Genomic DNA, 8,381 nt, shown 5'->3' on the forward strand with positions numbered 1-8,381 from the left:
AACCAGATGCTCTGAAACCTATCCACTTCTGTATTTTCTGCAGAAACAGGACCTTCAGGAGATTTGTGGACATCATTTTATGGTCAAAACTACTTCCTGTGCAAATACTAGACTGAGTCCTGCTGATCTCAAATAAGTGGAGGAAACTAAAAATGTGTTCAGATTAAAAGCTCAGAATGTTCATATAAGAAACAAGGAAAAGAAGAAGAACTGCTCTTGTTCTGGCTTGAGTCGTTAAGTCGTCTTCCAGTCAAAGGCCAGCAATCAACCTGGTTAAACAAGTCCATGAGTCAGGTCGTTTCTGTCCAACACAGGGTTTTGACGTGAAACTCGGCCTCTCCGAAGACGAACTATATTTCTGTCATAGTACACAGACCTCACAGTGTCAATACCAGACGCATTATCTCTAATGGGAGAGTCTGAGGGTGGAGGGAAGAGGAGACAGGGGAAAGAGAGGGAGACGCACATACAGAGAGTATGAGGACGGTATCTCTATTGATTAACTGGAAGAGGACCTTCACTCCACCCTCTCCTGTCCAGACATATGGGGTAATAAGGACCACTCTTCTCCACTGCCATCCTCCCCCCTCCTCTCCTCTCCTCTCTCCTCACCCCAGCTAGAAAGCCTTTTAATCAGCCCCTGCGGGAATACATGGATATGATATGGGAGGAAAAAAGAGCAGGGGAAGACAGAGGGAGGAAAAGGAGACAGGGTGAGAGGAGTCCATTAGTGAAGCAGACACAATAGAGCGGATACAGGGAGGTTTCCTTCAAAGAACACACACATCCTGAACGTTTATACACACACAACAGTCACAGAAATGTATATAAGTTTGTCTGAGCTGATATGTCTCCAGAGCTACCAGGTCAGGCTGTTTATGTTCGGCTTTTCTGTTTTCTTTTCCACCAAGACGGCTGCCAATCTCAGCCTGCCAGACCGACTCTATCAATGCAGCCATCTCAGTCTCTGACATTAAATACACCATCGCTTTTCCTGCTGTTTTTTCTTTTTTTACTTCAAACTGTCAGCACCTCGCCCCACTGCTGGCCCCTTCACATGTGGACCCTTGAGACGTGGTGAGAGAAAGGGAAGGAGGGAGGACAAAGTGAGGAAGAGCTCTAAAATATGAGTGTGGATTGAAGCAGCTTTGATATTTTTAAACTCAGATTAACATATTGATACATTTTAAGTTGTATATGTGCCTTGTGGAGCGGCAAAAGCCACTTCCAGTTGTGAGAAGGGAAAAACTCAAAGACCAGGCCTCATAATCTATAACAATATAGGACAGCAGCCCCCTCTTGTGGACACTTTTTGGGATGACTAAAGCTTAGAAAAATAGTGCAAGATAATATATCATGTAACATATGAGAATGGGGATTTAAGTTGTGGATTATTGCGCCCTTAATGGGGATAAAAGTTGTGAATCATTTTCTAAAATAACAAAGTTTGTGTAATAAAATCAGCAGTTTTGCTGTCAATAGGAAATATATGGAGTAAAGCAGAAATGCTTCCAAGTGGACTTGAACAAAGCACTCAGTATTCTGCAGATAGACCTCAGACATACCACAGAGGAGCTCTGCACAGTCCATCAACATTCAAACAAAACCTGCATTGAAAAGGAAAAAAAAAATAATACCATGAAAATGAGCATTTTTCATCATTATAGCTCAATTTTGTAGAGAGAGAGCCCAGAGTAAAATTATTTCCATATGCTTCCGCTGCGGGGCGCCACAGAGTCTGCCAGGACTGCCACATTAAATTTTATGGTGATTTAAGCTCTGTGATTGGCTCGTGCAGGGTGCTGGGCGCTGCTGCGAAGATCCAGTAGGAAGCGAGGATGAAGGCTCGTTATGTGATTGGCTGAACAGGGCTGTCAATCAAGCAGCGGAGGGGTCTGGAAGCTGAGAGCGGCCAGTCTGATGTTTTGCTCTCTGGAGGACAGAGCTCCGCCGAAAGAGACGTACACACACACACACACACACACACACACACACACACACTTGGAGCAGCAATGGCAGAGCACAAAAACAGTAGTAACATTAGAATTTGTAATTGGAACAATCACTACGTTTAAAAAATATTTTATAATTGTAATTATAGCTGCATTTGTAAATATGCAGGATAATTACTTTATTTGATTTAATTTCAAGGCAATAATGGTTGGACATTTTATTATGTTGTAGCTCTTATTCATTTTAAATAATAATTATAATTATTATTGTTTTTATAATCTATAAAAAATACACAGCTAAATGTGCCGCACATTGTATTTTTTTTAATCCAAAAAAGCAAAGTCACAATGATGGTGCTGGTATATAATCAAATTTACCATGCATATGGTAAACTATAAATACTGCTTATTTTTATATTTATTTCGTACGTTCTGTAATTGAAGAATTTTGTCATCCAATGAATGTAATATTTTTTTACACTTCCGATAGAAAAAGCGATAGGGATATTTTATTAAAGTCTATTTAAACAAATATTTTACAATCATTTTATATTGTACTTAAACTGCTTTTACATGCAGTATCAAAACTACAAAATTAAGTGTTTTACTTTGCATTGATATAGTACTTTACAGCCTTGGGTGTTGATAATATCATCGTCTGTCTGTACCTGAATCCATGATGGCACGTAAACTGTGGATTTTAATAACATTGGAAAATGTAGACTATCTAAGAAAAAGCAAAACATTGAATGTTAGTTTTATATTTTTTCTTCAAGGCTAAATAAATTTTGTGTGTTATGGTTTAGGAATATTTACAAAGAAAACAAATTACGAAAAAAGTAAAAGAAAAAAACTGCCATAGGCGATTCAAATTAGCCTCAACTTAGCTTTAGCTTAATAAAAGTCAATAGAAAGGGCTTTCAATACGAGTCTTAACTGTCATTCTAGGTAAAACACAGAAAACTACGAAAAATAGTCCCATTAATGTCACCTCGAGTTCCCTCAGGTTTCCCATGAGTCTTTGCGGAGTGAAAAGAGCAGGCACGCATGCGCCCCAGCCTCACAAACGTCACGTGTCATTCCACCAATCAGCGTCGTCCTCAGAGGAGTACGTCGGGGTGATTTAAGAGCTTTCCCCCAATAAATCTGTCAGAACTTCACAAAGTTGATTTAAATGTGTTTCACATCGTTATGAAAATACGTGCGGATTAATTTGATGACTGCGTGTTGGCGTCACATCAATTGGAGCAGATTACGTTCCACAGTTTTTTTTAAAGCGACGCGATTTGGAGCGTTTACATCCTGGATTTGTCGATGTGTGAAGCCTGCAGGGCACGGACCGCAAATGTCACTTTTTAGATTTTAGAGTGGGGTTGGTTAAAACTCTGTAAGACTGTGATACAATGAAAACAAAATAGTTTAGGCCGCCGTTGGACAACATTAATCTCTATTCAGTTTTTAGATAGCAAGGCGTGGATCTGCCATGGTTCAGCTGTTAATGTAATTGGTCTTAGAGTGTTAACAGTGCAAGGCAGCAAATTTGGTAACCTTTGATGTAGCACACGGCAGACAAGCCCTACAGCATCACTGACGTGTCTGCACTAGATCTGTGCCTGTGGTCTGCTGGAGGGCTCCACTGTCTGCTGTCAAAGGCAGTGGGTGTTGAACTTGTATTGTACAGACTCTTCAAAGCCCCTTAATGCTGTAACTGTGCACGTTTTTTTGCACTGAGATAGCATCTAAAAGTCTGTTTCAGAAAGCTTACTGCATAGGCAGCAGCCACACTCAGAAAAAGGAGTTCAGTGCAGTACGAGGACTATTTTAACCTCACAAACCAACACTAACTTCGCATTGCTTGAGGATAAAGGTGTTATGAAACGGATTTCTGGCACGCTTTGTCTTTACTTAAATATTGAGCCAAAGGAGAAACTATTAAAACATTTTGTAATATTTTTTCATAATTAAATCAAATCAAAGATTAGTGCAAAACAGAACATTTCTAACGAAATATTTAAAAAAATCTACCTCTTGCTGCCATTACTTGCCTTTCTTTTCTGCCTTTATTTAAACACAGGCTAGCCTATATGTCACGTTTTGTTAAATACCTTCTTCATTTTTATTTAAAATAGGACCCGAATACTGTTCTCCAGTTATGATATCACAATACGCCGGCAGGTGTCGCAAGTGACCCACATTACTGACACACTCTCGTCTTCTTGACTACAGCGAAGACTGTCCCAGTGACTGTGGGACAGCTCTGGGACTTGGAGCTTGAAGGAGGTCCTGTTTTCTGTGGAAGTTGGATTATTACACCTGTAAATGTTGTAACTGCCCAAAAACGTTAATAGCACTTGTCTACAAATGAAATAACACATTTCCCATAAATGCAGGCGAATAACGATTACAGTTGCATCCATGAGACATGTCCAGAAACGTAGTCTTTTCAGCCTTAAAACAAAACCTAGAGGGCCTGGCTGTGTGTCAGACATTTATGTCTAAATAAGCATAGACATAATATACATATATTATGTCTATGTAAACAAGGGATTCCCAAACTTTTCAGCCTGTGACCCCTAAAATAACTGTGGCAGAGACGGGGACCCCCACCCTCTATGGAGGTGGTCAAAGTGTACAACTATGCACAAAGTATCATATATAAATTTAAATTCTTGGGAGTTTTTGAGCACACAAGCAGAAATCTCACTTTCTAACTATGTTTTATTTTAAATGAAGTTGTTTATATTTTATACTGTATGTTTGTTTTTTTTTAACAATAATGGATAAATATACCACTTTAAGCCATTTTAAAATTCTCCTTGGGTTTTATGTTTGTTTTTGGAAAGCATCCTGTGACTCCCTTCACTGTCTCGCGACCCCCATTTCAGGAACCACTGGTCTAAACCCCTGCAAAATTCAAGGTGTTCTTCTGGGATTAAACTCCCCTAAGTGGTTTCCAGAAGTGGAACATAGCTAATTATATATATATATATATATTAAATTGCTTTAATTGAGAAGTTTTTACTTGTACTTTTTTTTTTTAGCACATTTTGAAATCAGTAATTTCACTTTTTCTTAAGTCAGTTTTAACCAAAATAAAAGTAATTTTGCTTGAAAAAAAGTGAAAGTACTTTTACTTTGGTTAAAACTGACTTAAGAAAAACTAAAATTACTTATTTCCAAATGTACTCAAAAAGTACAAGTAGCCTACCAAAAAACTACTCTTTACTTGTTATTTATTAATTTATATTATTTTATTTTATGCATTTTGCACCTTCAAGGAGATAATGCATTTGTCAGACTTTTCATTATTTCATTAATGCCTTGTTTGTCACAATGAGATAACCCCAATAAAAAGTACTTTAATCGAGTATGATACTCTTGTACTTTTTCCACCTAAAATTGCAATATATCCTATTGCAATTTTAAAATCACAGGAGCTGTAATATTTTTATTTACCTGAAATGTGTCAAAATACCAATTTCATACATTTTTTGCAGCAGAGATGATATGCTGAACACATCATGCAAACACTTCAGTGTCATTTTTTTCTAGAATAGTTTGCAAAATTCCTACTTTCTTTATTTGAATTTTTTTTTTCAAATGTAATAATGAAAATTGATTAAAAATGTTAACTGAAGAAAACGGAAAATTGTCCACACACCGGGAAGCTCCTATTCCAAGTATTTGTTAGCAACAAGTGACATTTAGAGCCAACATGCTTCTCTTCAGACTTGCAAATGTATCTGTGAGCCGCCATCTTAAATAAGCGTGCATAAACATGTGACCTTACACAGCTGAAGTCCATCAGTGTCTAATTAGGTATCCTGGCATCAAAATATCAAATTTAAAACACAAAAATTAAATAGAAAAAATATGAAAAATATTCTATAGGGAGAATGGCATTCCCAAACAACAGCGTGTGTGTGATGTCTAAACACCTAGAAAGGTCAGAAAGTAAAAACCCACCTTAAACAATCTGTCAATGTCACTGCATATTCCCAAAAATATACAAATATGTACAAATACAAAAAATATACAAGAAAATGACTTTTATGTAGTTCTGAATGTCCACATGTGATGCACACTAAAACATGTTTGCATAACACACACACAAGAAATAGATATGCATCCTCCAAAGTTTGTCGTTCAAAGAGGATCCAGCTTAAAGTATTCTTGAAGTACTTTCTTTAAGAGGAGCTTGTAAAGTTAACTTTGACAAATCTGAGTACAGTAACATGTAAAATACCATAAGATAGTATTTAGTTCAAACATTAGCTAAACAAAGACCTTTTTATGCACTTTTTGTGTTTTTAATTTGATATTAGGATGTCCGGATACCTAACTAGTCACTGATGGACTTCAGCTGTGTAAGGTCACATGTTTCTGCATGTCTACTTAAGACGGCGACTCAAAGATGCATTCATTAGTAAATGCTTGGAATGGGAGCTTCCTGATGTGCAGAGCTTTTTCTTTGGTGTTTTTTGGTTCTAGCACCCATTTGCTGATGAGTGTGTGTCTTATTTGGTTTGTATCATTTCCCCTCAATTACACAATTCAAATAGCATCTGCAATATAAGTCGAAATAATCGCACTAAGATATTTTTTCAAAATTCTCCAGCCCCCCTTTCAATGATGATTGCTACAAGTGTTTGAGTTAAACCAATTAGTAAAATTTTCTGTGTTCAAGATAAATAAATATAGATATGTAATTCATTCTGATTCATGCATCATGTTAGGTAATCCTCACATCAATACCTGGCCTACAGGATAAAACAGTTTATGTATAATCTATCTAATATGGTGTTAGAGGATAAGAGGATTTATTGCTTGTTTGTAGAAAAATACATACGATAAGGATCTTTAAAAAATATTGCATGTCAAATTGCAAACGAATATTGGAAAATAAATTGCAACTAATTTATTTTTTGCAAATTGTTCAGCCCTAGAAGCTACTCAATACTCAGAACCTAAAGTAAACTTTAAATTAAACACTTTTTACTTTTACTTGATAGATTTTACCCAGAGAAATTGTAACTTTACCTGAGTACAATAGTGATGCACATTTCCACCTCTAGTGGTTTCTGACCCAAGTAGAAGTGTTTTCATAGAGAGCTGACAAAAATGTTTGCATGTGTACCAAACTCACAGAGCAAGGCTGTACCGGGTCATCAAAACAATAATGATAAGTAACGACCTGTAAATCAGTTTCAGTCAAAGTTATTTATAGTTCACTATGAGTTCTGCTTTGACACATTTTGATTCACTCTGCCTGAATCTGTTATATTTTCTACTAAGCTGGCCTAAACCACTGAGAGTTTTATATAACCAACAATGACAACAGCATTCATTTTTCATGTTCATGTCACATTTAAAGGAAGTTATTACAATTTTGAGGGCCGGAGATTTTTACCTGCCCATAAATACTGGCTTTAACTTATATTGTTATGTTTACTCTTTAAAGTTTACCATGACAATTATTGAGTAAAATTGTTTAAAATTCAACTTAGAGATACAAAAAGGCTCTTTCATGCCAAAATTGACAAAAAATGCAGCCTACATACAGTGACTTGCAAAAGTATTCATACCCCTTGAACTTTTCCAAATGTCTTCATGTTACAGCCACAAAGGTAAATATATTTTATTTGATTTTGCGTGATAGACAAACACAAAGTGGCACATAAATGGCTTTCAAAACGTTTTACAAATAAAAATCTGAAGAGTGTGGTGTCCAAAAGTATTCAGCCCCATGGAGTCTGATACCCATGAATAAAATCCAGAGCAACCAATTGCCTAAGTCACCTAATTAGTAAATAGAGTCCATCTGTGTGTAATCTAACCTCAGTATAAATACAGCTGTTCTGTGAAGGCATCAGATGTATTTTAGAGAACATCAGTGAACAAACAGCACCATGTAGACCAAGGAACACACCAGACAGGTCAGGGAGAAAGCTGTAGAGAACTTGAAAGCAGGGTTAGGTTATAAAAAATATCCCAAGAAAGAAGAAAGCCATCATTGAAAAAAAGCAATAAGGAGTCTTGATTGTGATTTGCCAAAAGTCATGTGGGAACACACCAAACATGTGGAAGAAGGTGCTTTGTTCAGATGAGACTAAAATGGAACTTTTTGGCCTAAGCACAAGGTGCTATGTGAGGCGGGAAACTAACACTGCACATCACCCTGAACACACCATCACCACCGGGAAACATTGGGGGTGGCAGCATCATGCTGTGGGGATGCTTTTCATCAGCCAGGACAGGGAAGCTGGTCAAAGTTGATTGTAAGATGGATGGAGACAAATACAGGGCAATCTTGGAGGTAAACCTGTTTGATTTGGCAAAAGACTTGAGACTGGGGAGGAGGTTCACTTTCCAGCAGGACAATGACCCTATACAGCCAGAGCTACAATGGAATGGTGTTGAAGCATAATC

The sequence above is a fragment of the Cheilinus undulatus genome, linkage group 16 (assembly GCF_018320785.1).
Source record: "Cheilinus undulatus linkage group 16, ASM1832078v1, whole genome shotgun sequence".
NCBI lineage: Eukaryota > Metazoa > Chordata > Actinopteri > Labriformes > Labridae > Cheilinus > Cheilinus undulatus.